The 13,108-nt window shown below is 35.8% G+C and overlaps 1 long non-coding RNA gene across 2 annotated transcripts; it reads left to right on the forward strand.

The window, feature by feature from the left end:
• Positions 1–1,604: 1,604 nt before the first annotated feature.
• LOC125962680 (uncharacterized) lies at positions 1,605–8,409 on the forward strand. 2 transcript variants are annotated; one of them, XR_007474213.1, is made up of 4 exons: positions 1,605–1,640; positions 2,985–3,040; positions 6,702–6,792; positions 8,322–8,409. It is a non-coding gene; the product is annotated as an uncharacterized LOC125962680 (long non-coding RNA). The 2 variants fall into 2 exon arrangements; XR_007474212.1 differs by lacking the exon at positions 8,322–8,409 and having other exon boundaries at positions 6,702–6,936.
• Positions 8,410–13,108: the final 4,699 nt, after the last annotated feature.

Genomic DNA, 13,108 nt, shown 5'->3' on the forward strand with positions numbered 1-13,108 from the left:
AAAAATAAAATCTCTTTCAGGTTGTTGAATCATCATTAATTTGGAGGTATGAATTTCACTTATTATTCCAGTAACTAGTCATTTTTGGCTATAAGTTTTCAGAACTACTTCCTTGGGAATCCATTTATCTGCGTTATTATGGATGCATTCCTATAGAGTGGTTTCACATTTGTCACTGTAAGAGTTTTCACATCCTAAAATAAATTTTATATTTATTTTCAACTTGAGATCCTCAATGCCACATTTCACTCCCAGTTAATGGGAATGAAAAATCCACAACCTCTTATGGAGCAAGCTTAGATTCTTTTTCCTAAACATTGATCTCTTTTTCCATCTACAGCACTAGGTAATATCTAATTTCTTTGCCACAAGCATGACCAATGTGTGAGTTCTTCAGAAGTAGAAACCATATCATTGTTTCCTAAACAAGCCTTAATATTTTCAATAAGATAATGATATTTTACAATAAACCATCTTAATTATGAATGTGATTTGAAAACACGTCTATGTTTCTAACTTTAGATATTGGGGATATATGTGTCCCTTTGAAATAACCTTCTTTCATGACGATTAAAGTCTCTCTTCTAGATTTTTTCTCCACAATAGACTCTAACATAACTCCTATCTCATCACGTCTTCATATGCCATTTTCCAAAATAGTCATCTTTTCTTTTTTATATTATGTATATGAGAAAAATGGGCAAATGTTTTAAATTTGAATCTGATCAATATCAAATATGATCAAAAGATTAATTTCCTACTTTTGAATGCCATTTCACATTACTTTTACCTTCAAGGGTACCCAAAGAAACATCTGGTTTCTAAGTTCCTCCAACACCTGAAAATGTTATACTGCATCATACCATCATTGCTTTCCTCTATACATTCTGTGGATCCATTCTCTAAGTATATGCCCCAACCAGACTGAATTTCATGAATTCTTCAAAAGGCCATACAACTTATGTATCTTTAAATCAAGATTTGGAATGAGTCACACCATTTCTACCATTCATTAGTTCTTTGAACTGAGATATTCTTTACCTCTATAAGCTTAGTTTCATTTAGCTATGAAACAGAAATATTGCTATCTCCTTCATATGATTTTTTTTGTGAAAATATATGAGTAAGTTAAAATTCCTAGCTCAGTGCCTTATACCTGTTATGTATTCTATAAATTAGCTGTGTCCCTCCTTTACCCCTTTTATTCATGTTTTTCAACTGTTTGCCAGCTCTTCTAACTCAGGCCAGGCATGTTTGGAATAGTATCTTAAAGATTCCGTTGTTGCTCACAGACCCCATAGCAATGCCCCCAACAATCCATTCCACGTCCATGGCTGAATTATTGACTTCATATCCCAAATCATTTCAAGAATCCCAATCATGTATTTAATTGGGTAACTGTGTGGGATTTCTTTGTTGTCTATAAAAAGGAGAAGCATGTGAGGTGGGAATAATAATGGTAACGACAATGATAATAATATAATAATAGCTACCATTTTTAGGTTTAATACTTAAACCACCATATCAAGAAAGCACTATTCTTATTCCCATTTTAGAGACAGAACACTGAGCCTCTGAAAAGCTGACTTGCCTGGGGTTACAATAGCTATTAAGAGATGGAACAAGGATTTCAAATTCAGGTCTGTTATACCCTAGGTGCTTTGCTTCTTAACCATTACTCCACACGGTAAAAATGAATGTAGTTATGAATTTTTCACTGATGTACTAACACTAAAGCTGTCACTAATCATATTTATGACTTTTTCAATAAAATCTTTAAAAATTTTTCTAGAGTTAAGTGATATTCCGACACATCAGAAAACACAAATTTGAGAGATGACTGTAGCCATCACTGGATCAGATATAAATTATGCCTAATTACTGGAGTCTAGAAGATGGAGATGCAGACCTGCAGGATGATAATGGGATTCAGCAGACATACGTTCTGGGCTCTAGAGAATGGGTGATAGGTGGCAATTATCATTTAGTGACTTTTGAATAAAGATGTTAGAGTCTTCTCACTCATTACACCAAACAGTTTGATGGTCATTAGAAGTGGCTGTAAAAGGCATTGAAATGCCATCAGAAAAGGGGTAATGCTTATTACTGTAGCAACCTATTATTTCCATAATGGCGGTGTGATTAAGAAATCAACATCAGACTTTTTATTTCATCAGCCGTGGCTTTTAAAAGCTGGTGGCAGTGGTCACAAATCAAACTTGGAACAGTTTCTATACCTTTGGTGGAACTCACATGGCAAATACCACTTTCCTTTCTAACTGTGACATTAATTTGAATATTATCAGGGGCAGGTCAAAACAGATCTGCCATAAATCACTTCAAAAGTTTGGTCAGAGTTGGAGGCATACACACAGCTTTCACTATGAAAAGGAGACTGCTGTTTTACATTCACGGTTTGTTACAAATCTCTTAGGAACAAGAACACAGAGGCAGTTGTCACTTTTTTTTCCTATGCACTGGTTGTAAATACAAGATGCGGGGCTCTGTTGAAGAGTTATACAACACATCATGAGAAAATCACCACCCAGATTCTACGCTAGGAGAGGGAAGTGTATAGACTACACAGTAAATTAAAAGATGTAAAAACCATACTAGAGGACATTATGCTTAAGGAAACAAATTCTCATTATTTTGAATAAGACTTTGAATTCTTAAAGTCTGACCTAAATGACAATAATAATTGGATATTTACAATGAAAAATATGTAGAAAACCTACAAGCAATAAGTCAATGATTATACACTTGCTAAAAACATGTGTTCGGCATTTTTTTAATTCCCTAATTAAATCCTAATTAGGATGAGCACTGGAGTGTTCATTTTTGCTATACCTCTGGGGCATTTTTTACACCTTCAGGAGCCTAGGCTTATTTAGATATGTAAGAGATAATTATCAATAAAAAGGACCAAAGCGTTGTTGGCTCAGAGAGTTGCTTATGTGTGGTTTTTGCCTCTGTCTAAACAGCCCAGGGGACCTGTGTGTGACTGTGAACTGTAACAGTTTCCTCACCTGCCCAATAGGTAAAGTATGATTTTTTTCTACATCCTCCAGCCATGGCTTGTCTTCCAAAAAAAGAGAAGTCTGTGTAGATGCTCAAAAAATCTGAATACAAGGTGAATAGACAAATAGGAGTATTCAAACGCTGGTCCCACTTAACAACTTAGAGTGCTAACATTAAATCAGTTGATTCAGTCTCAGAATCCATGAAGTCCACTTTAACTTGATGTTCTATGCATTAAAATTAAATGATGAGTTCTGTGTTGAGAGTTGGGCATTATCCTTCTTAACTGATCTCCTACGATTCTCTTGGAAAAGCTTTCCAACACCCTTTTTTTTTCTTTATTGTCAACTCATATTTAGACTTTCTTTCCTAACTATCATCCAAGCTGTGAAAATTTTTGGTCATCTTATATATTAAGATCCTACATAAGGTACTGAGTGAGACAGGCATAAAAACATGCATAAAGAAAATCAATGCTCCATGCGCAAGATGTCTGCAGTCTAGAAAGGGAAACAGTCACGATCAGAATAATGATAATATTATACTATTAATAACATTGGCAATAACAGTAATAACCAGCAATTATTTCATTCTTGCTGTATTCTAGACATTCTGTGGTCTTACATATAGGCTCTCATACCATCCCCTCCAATAACTTTCAGATCCAAAGTAGGCAATTTCTATAGAGTTTATTTATATGGAAATGAAAATCAGGAAAGTGAAGGAAACTGTGTCTAGAAGTAGCAGAGTCAGGATACCTCATTCCTTGTTCTTTTTTTGGACAAAGACAGGTGTATGACCTGAATGAGGAGACATCTAATAGCCATAATATGTGTAGTGGTTGAGAGAATTTGAAGTAAGAAGCCTGGGTGGGAGAGGATTATGAGTATGGGGCTGGTAGTGGTGGTGGTGATGAAGAAGGGCATAGAATAGGGTATCTAAAAAGCTGCCATATGGAAGAGGAAGAAAGAAACAAGAATGATGGGCTCATGGTCCATGCAGGTAATTTCTAGCTAAGGAAGATTTTACCAGTAACAACTTTTCATTAACATTTATGGATTTTTTGAATCTTGACTTTTTCTGCCTAAAAATTTTGAGTATGAGACTAGACAATTATTTGCAGAGATTAGAAGTTCATCCTTCCTCGTGGTTTGCTATCCATATCTCATTCATTCATTTTAAACCGTGGCCATCATGCATAGACTTTCTAACACTACTTGATTGATTTAATTCCTTACTACTTGTCTCTTTCTTTTGCCTTCAAAAATCATGTTCTATTTGTAATACTGGGATCCTTTCAAAATGTTTCAAGTACATCTACTTTGTTCAAGTTCACTTTTGCCTACCCCAAATCCCGAGCTTAGTTACCTTAAATCTGTTTGCCAAGTTTTGCTCTAAGCTAGAATATGTGCTGTTTGAGATGGCATGCAGCACAATTCTGGGATTCAGAGAATGAATAAATAACCTCTCCTTATAAGCACCAGAAGCAATGTTATATACCATAAGGATTTCAGAGTCTTTGGTCTTGATAGACAAGGCTTTACTGTGGACCTGGCTTTGAAAAATTGCAATATTGACTGCTCAGAAGTGAATACTCAGGACTTCTCTGGTGGCACAGTGGCTAAGAATCGGCCTGCCAATGCAGGGGACACGGGTTCGATCCCTGGTGTGGGATGATTCCCACATGCCGCGGAGCAACTAAGTCCGTGTGCCACAACTACTGAGCCCGTGCATCACAAATACTGAAGCCCGTGTCCCTAGAGCCCGTGCTCCGCAACAAGAGAAGCCACCGCAATGAGAAGCCCACACACCGCAACGAAGAGTAGCCCCCACTCTCTGCAACTAAAGAAAGCCCACAGGCAGCAATGAGGACCCAAAGGCAGCCAAGAATAAATAAATAAATACATTAAAAAAATGCTTTCAAAAAAAAGTGAATACTCAAGGGATCTCCGAATTAGGCAGATCATTTTGTTCCACCCTCTCAATGACTTGGCTCAGGACTTAACTAGTGTTGGAAATCTTTGGGAACAGTCACCTTCGCTGACTTAACCTGGAGTCAGTCTGATTTTGGATAATGTTCTTGATAATGTGGTAGGTGGCAATCTGTCAAAGACAATACTCTCTAATTATGAAGCATATGAAGATGCCAAGATGGGAAGCATTCTGAGATGTGTTTTCCCAAACATTGGGGCATATGACAAAAAAGTAACTCATATACCTATTCAGTTGAAGCATTTTTATAGTAATTCTCTTTGACTTTTCAATACAAATCAGTGAGTAGTTATATCTCAATTTTATAGATGGGGATTCTTAAGCTCATAGATGTTAAGGGACTTACCCAAGGACCCTTAGCTAGTAACTAATAGAGCCAGGATTTTAATTTAATTATGAATCTGAATCATGTTCTTGAAAAATCTAAATCCATTTTTACCAATCTCATTTATCCAATGTAAAAGATAGTAAGAGAGTACTTCGCAGATGATACTTTATAGTTTTATGCATTTCATGTCTATTCATAATTTTAATAAATCCTTCAGTATACTCATTTTAAAAATCATACTCTCTTCTCATTTTGCTCTCTGTGATAACAGGGTAAAACAACTGTCAACAGATGTGATAGTTTACAGATCATTAAATTCTCCTCTACAACACATCCTCAGAAATGCTCTGGTGTCAAAGGACCTCCTCTTTCCCATCTGAATAGATTGGTTTTAAAACAGTTTTGCTCAAAAATACTAACTTAGTCAATTTCCTCCAATGTGCAATTAACCTGAACAATTCTGGAGATAGGGGCCACTTTGCAATGAATTACACCTGGGTTCCTCTTTGCATCTGTATCCTATCTTTCCATCTACTGGGCTATCTGCCTTCCCTTATAGACCTTCAGTGGGTCACCTCAAGGCTGTGGGACAGATGGTTCTTCAACAAACTGCATAAGAGAACACATTTTGTTTGGGAAAAATCAAGGGGAAAAATTCCTGCCAGTCCAAATATCTGCCTGTCCCTTGCTCTCTGCTTCACACACACACATGCACACGCACACACTTTTACAACATGTTATTTGCTCTGTGTGAAATGCACTTCTCTCCATTATTTCTAATTCCAGTGATGGAAAATAATGAATCATCCTTAAATCCCTAGATAGTTACCATATTCAAAAGAAATTTCTTCCTGACTTACCCAACAAAATAATCACATTCTATTTGTATTCCATCTGCACCTTATGCATTCCACAAGAGCTACAGGTTAGCACTTTTTATTGTATGGCTTTAATTTTTACACTTCTGTATCCCTTACTTTACTATATGCTCTAAAAAGCAGGGACTGTACAATTACAACCTAAGTATCCCCAACACGTATAGAACAGCGCCTGACACATAGCTGTTGATCAATATTGCTTATTCACTTATTTATCTTTTCAAAAATATATTCAGCATTTACTATGAACCTATAATGGGAAGACTTCTACGATGACCCCCACTGATTCCTGCCTCTTGGAATTTATGTCCTTGTGTTATTCCTTGCTATACCTAGAGATTAACAAATAGAATACAGCAAAAGTGATTAGATGCCTCTTCCATGATTAGATTACACAATACTGAGATTTCCATCTTATTGGCTTCCTCTCTCTCTCTCTCTCTCTCGCTCTCCCTTTTTTTTCCCCCCTGGCTTTGATAAAGCAAGGTGCCATGTTGGAGAGACCCATAGAGCAAAGAACTGTTGGCCACATGGCCAAAGGTCTGCAAGGAACTGAATCCTGCCAACAACCATGTGAGTAACCTTGGATCTGGATCTTTCCCCAGTTGAGCCTTCAGGCAAAACCATAACCTTCCTTAATACCTTGATTGCAGCCTTGTGACACTCTGAAACAAAAGACCCAGATAAGCTATGCCAGAATTCCTAAATCAAAACAGCTGTGAGACAATAAATGTCAGTTGTATTAAACCACTCAATTAGGAGGTAATTCATTACAGTAATACATAACAAACGCAGCGCTGACATTGTATTAAGTGGTAGCAATGTAGTGATGAGTAAGATAGATAAGATCCCTTTGCTAATAGTGTTCACATTCTAATAATCAAGTAAAAATTGTCTCATCTAATTTTAGCTATAGCTCAGTATTCTATTAATGTGAATAGAATACCTCTTCAAATGGTGTCAGTTATCTATTTCCCTGTAACAAACTACTCTAAAACTTAGTTTCTTAAAAATAATAATTGCTGATTATTTCCCATGATATTCTCAGTATGCTTGGTGGTTCCTCTGTTGGTTTTGTCTGAGCTTACTTGTGTAGCTACACTCATGTAGCTGGAAGGTCCAAGATGACCTCAGTCAAATGTCTGGCAGTTGATCCTGGCTATCAGCTGGGGTCCCTTGGTTCCTTACACATAAGTCTCTTGTCCCACAGTAAGCTGGACTGGATTTCTTTTTTTTTTTTTTTTTTTTTGCGGTATGCGGGCCTCTCACTGTTGTGGCCTCTCCCGTTGCGGAGCACAGGCTCCGGACGCGCAGGCTCAGCGGCCATGGCTCACTGGGCCCAGCTGCTCCGCAGCATGTGGGATCTTCCTGGACCGGGGCACGAACCCGTGTCCCCTGCATCGGCAGGCAGACTCTCAACCACTGCGCCACCAGGGAAGCCCTGGATTTCTTTTTTTTATTAACTTTTTTTTTTTAATGAAAGAGTCTTTAAATTCTGTATTTTCAAAAGTTTCACACACATGAGTTCATATAATCCCATAATAACCTTTTTTTTAATTCCCTACTCCTATATTGCCCCTCCCCCTTCCCTCTCCCTACTGGTAACCACTAGTTTATTCTCAATATTTGTGAGTCTCCTTTTTTGTTTTATTCACTAGTTTATTGTATATATAAATCACATCATATAGTGTTTGTCTTTCTCTGTCTGACTTATTTCACTTAGCATAATGCCCTCCAGGGCCATCTATGTTGCTGCAAATGGCAAATTTTCATTCTTTTTTTATGGCTGAGTAGTATTTCATTGTGTATATATACCACATCTTCTTTATCCATTCATCTGTTGATGGACACTTAGGTAACACGGCTATGAACATTGGGGTGCATGTATCTTTTCAAACTAGGGTCTGGGGGTACATATACCCAGGAGTTGAACTGCTGGGTCATATGGTAGTTCTATTTTTAGTTTTTTTGAGAAATCTCCATACTGCTTTCTACAGTGGCTGCACCCATTTGCATTCCCACCCACAGTGTAGAAGGGTTCCCTTTTCTCCCCATCCTCGCCAACATTTGTTATTTGTGTTTTGTTTGCTTTTTGATGATAGCCACTCTGACAGGTATGAGGTGACACATAAATGCGGCAGCTCTAAGTCAGTGTTCCAAGAAGGCAAGACACATTGCACAACTAACTTTTAAGCCTCTGCTTTCACCATGTTTGCTGACATCCCATTGGCCAAAGAAAGTAATGTGGCCAAGCCTAGAGTGAATGTGAGAGAAGACTATACAAGATTATGGTTACTTGAAGTCATGATTTATTGGAAGCCACTGCTAAAAGAATCTACAACAAATGGCACTGGCATTTAGGTTAATAAAGGTGGTCATTAATATCTTAGCTTAAAGGAACCTTAGGAGACATGTAGTTTAATTTCCTCATCATAGAAATAAGAAAACAGATATAATTAGACCAAAACAATTCCCTAAGAACAGAATCAACATTAAAATTCAGATTCTTTTTAATCCGATTCTCTTTGCCCTGCAATGCACATTACTTGATTGCCAATCTCAAATCAAAGAATCTTACAAAGCATAAGGTCACATCATGCCACTCTGGGTTGCAGAACACAACTTCAAAATACCAGATCCTTCTTTCTTTTGCCAGAGGTTTTTCAGCACAGAAATGTATTAGCACTCTAATATTTAGAAACTCAGTCTATCTCAAACCATACCATAATGTGCCAGGTGTTGGGAGATCATAATGAGTTATCTCCCACTAGAAATTAGAATCTAGCAATTTAAACCATTGTTTTTATACTACTCCACTTTCAATGTAGTTAGAAAAACACTAGTGAGACCATATTCAACTAAACACCTGATTTTTAATCTTCTCCAGGATTATCTGTATTGGGTGAAACTATTATTGCACTATACTTTCTATGATAAAACAAACCTAGCCAGGCTGGGTGCAGATCAGCACAAAGAATTTTGTTATGCAGGTAAATGTTTCTGGTTTTTTAAGCCTGGATTACTATAATTCTTGTTTTTTGGAGCTTTTGCTCATGATGATCTTGTGGATCCAGCTCCTAGACAATGCAGAAGTTGAAAATCAGGAGAATACACCTGTCTTGGTAGCTTATTCCCATTTTGATATCCATGCACATGATCTTATCTAGTCTCTAAAAATAGGACTCATGTTTAAGAAATAGAGGGAAAGCAGCTTTCTGCTTTTAGCTAATGCTATTCTTTTTTTTTATATATAGTCTGAATCATCACATCATCCTAGTTGCAGCCTGAGTTTCAGATTTTACTTTCTTAGCTAGAAAAGTCATAACATCATTGAAGAAATTCACCTGACATCTCTATTTGACATTATTTTAAAGAAGCTCACTAATCAACTGCTATTTGTTACTATTAATTCATTTCATTTTAGGACAAACATTTGCTCTGTAAATCACATTCATTCCTGTCTACTCTGTAACACATTTTGTAAATCTTGCAAATTTTCTTTTGAAATATAATATGCTCTTGCAAATCTTTAGTAAGGGAGTATGAGGGATTTAGTCAGAATTATTTTTAAGTACTAATTTATCAGGTCTTTGATTTTGAGCAAACCCTTTTACTTTTTTGAGGCTATACTTGCCTACTTATAGGTAAAATGGGAAATTTACCCAATGGAAAACTCTTTAAAAAAAGGATTAATTTCTCTACATTAAGTAGCTTGCAAATGATAAAATCTCCATCCATGATAGTTGCTTGACATAATATTCCTTTCTAATACTATTTATTGCTCTCTTTTCTGACATTGTTGATTGTCTTCTAAGATGGTCTGTGACATGCTCTCTCATAAGGACTAAATCTTATTAACCCTTGTATTCCTGATAGAGGACATGATATTAAAAGTTTACTAATCTTATGTACATTTTTTTAATTTGATACTTAGAGAAAATTCTGATGAGATAGACAAACATTATTACTTTTCTCAAATTAAGAAACTAGATCTCAGAAAAGTGAGGAATCCAAGATTGTAAAGTGAGTAAATCTTTAAAAGAGGAGTTGAAGCCATGTCATCAACTCTCAGACTATTTTTCACCACAGTACTTCTTGGTATTTACTTCTGCCAAAGTATCCCTACCAGAGAGGGGTGAGACATACATCCCCAAAAGTTACGAAGGGTGAAGTCTGAAATGTCTTGCTCAGGTAAGAAAACTGAAGATTATCCTTTAAATATGTAAAACTGCTAGACCAAAATGTAGATTGGGGACATATACCTGATTTATCTGAAATACTAATAAAACAGTGATAAACATAGTTTTAATGGCTTAATACTCAAAAATGATGAGAACAAAGTGGGGTGGGTTCTAAAGGCATACTGGATGGCTTCTTGCCTCCTTAACCTAATGGAATATCTTTCTGTTAACTAGCTTGTCTCAAATAACAGGTACTATGTTCTGTTCTCACCCCTAAACATCAAAAAACTTCCCCAGGGCTTGCCAGACATTTATTGCAGAGTAACAATATTTTTTTATAAAAGTCAAGATCTATATACAAACGAGTCTCTATGTTGTAGCCTCAAAATTTTTTTTTCCTCCCTATTTTGGTACAGTATTACCTATGTCTTTAATATAATGCATCTATAAAGTAAGAATAAAATGTTATGAAAAGTAACAAGTCTTAAAAATTAAAATTACTAAAAATTAAGATAAAAGTAAAGTTGAAAGACAAAGGCAGTAAAATCTTTTGATTTCATCATAGAGATAAAAATTCTGAGAACAAAAAACAGAGGTATAATTCAAGATATACAACACCTTATAATCATCCCAAAAGGAAAGAAAAAAGAAAACAGTAGATTCAAAAGAATTTTTTTAAGACAGAAGGGATTTAAACTCTCACAGTTAAAGAACACCAGTCATCAGTAAAAGGCCTGCCTAGTAACTGAAATGCTTCATGCCTAGACACCACTGCATAATTTCAGAATCACAGGGAATAAAGTGAATATTTTGAAGTGGCGGTCAATGTGGAGTGGAACAGTATTAGGTCACTTACAAATAAACTAGAATATTAGAACAGACTAGAAAAGGTGTCAAATGTTTTGGGGATTAAGTGATGCTCAACTTAGAACTGTATACTGAGTTAAACTATCAAACATATAAGAAAAAATACATCTTCGTATATACGAGGACTTAGGCACTCAGCTATCTCCACTAATATACCATTCCTTAGGAGGTAATTTGAGAATATAGTCTAGTAAATAAAAAAGAGAGAAAGACTATATGGAATCTAAGAAATAATAGCTCCAGCCACAAAAATCAATGAAAAAACTCCCAGAACGAAGACTGTAGGGCATACACAAAGAGTTATCAAGCCAGAGTAAAGCAGAAGTTTGTAGAGACTTAACAAGAATTTATACTGGATGGTATTTAAAATAAGACTGCATATATTTGATAGTATTATTTATTAATTTTCAACTTACCTATAAGCAAGTTGCTCAGGGATTAAATATGTTACAGAAGAGTCTATAAATATAACATGTAATGTTATATACAGTGAAGTAAATTAAATTATAAAAGTAGACATGCAAAGGCAGAAGATGGAATGTAAAAAGAATAGAGGAGAATTGTGGGAGATGGTAGGCGGGTCCTGATATCTTCAACTTATAAAGAGAACTTTCAAAACATACTACCCATAGAAGACAAATAGGATGTGTATTATTTAAAATATTCAAGGCTAAGCAACACAGGGACAAATATTATGATGAATTTTTGAAGCACAAGAAAATAATTGGAGGCTATGACGTGAGTTCAATCCTTATTTTGAGGGCAGAATAATCAATTATGAAAAATATTGAACATCAAGGTATTTAGTATAAATGTACTGGAGTGGACATTGCCAGCACCTTTGCTATATCCCTTTGGACTTTACTGTTTCCCTGTGCTCCAGATAACTGCCACTGGCAAGCCTGTGCCTCAGGACTTTTTCCAGAAGGTGTCTCTGCTTGCTGCTGGGGTAGGTCAGAAGTGTGAAGAAATTAACAACCACCCAGAGCAGAACTTGACTACTGCCTGATGGAAAAGGTATATAAATATCCCAGCTCTTTCCACCACCAAGTGGGATATTTTTGAGTTACGTGTTGTATACTTTTTCCTAGATTTTTTTCTGTAGGATTAATCTCTACTCACTCATCATGGTGAACTGATTTATCAATATACCCTAGATTAGCTGCCTTTCCTTCCCTGTGTCTCTTCCTTACGCCCTGCACCTTTCAAATAAACTACCTGCATCTCACACCATGTCTCAGGATCTGCTTCTGGGAGAAATCTAAATCAAGACATATTTGCAGATAAGAAATCAACCAACAGATATTAAAATGGTTTAGCCACTGAGGATGAGAAGTAAAGGTAAGAAAGAAAAAACCTTTGCATTGTTAAGTCCTTACTATTTGATTAATAAATGTTCCTATTTTGATATATAGACATATTGCTAGATGATACAGATATATCAATCAGTAGATGATAGATAGACAGATAGATAGATAGATAAACAGCTCTGTTGTCCCAGTTGTTAATCTAGCCAATTTAATATAAAGGTCATAGTTTTTAAAATTTTTTTAATTTTTGGAGGTTTCATATAATTTATTGTAAACCACAAAAGAGGCATTTTAAAAGTGAAAGTATACATTGAAAAGGTACATTTATATAACAAAGCACTGACCACATAATAGCTGCAAATATATTTGCTGGAATGTGTACATCTACCCTAAATATTAAACCCAAACTAATTTTTGTATCTAAACAAAAACACAGAAATATTAACCTCCTATCAGTAGTGATAGATATTTTGTACATTTTCCAAAAAAAGAAGCCCACAGTTGACCAATACAATGTTTCCTCCAAATACC

The sequence above is a fragment of the Orcinus orca genome, chromosome 20 (genome assembly GCF_937001465.1).
Source record: "Orcinus orca chromosome 20, mOrcOrc1.1, whole genome shotgun sequence".
NCBI classification, from domain to species: Eukaryota; Metazoa; Chordata; class Mammalia; order Artiodactyla; family Delphinidae; genus Orcinus; species Orcinus orca.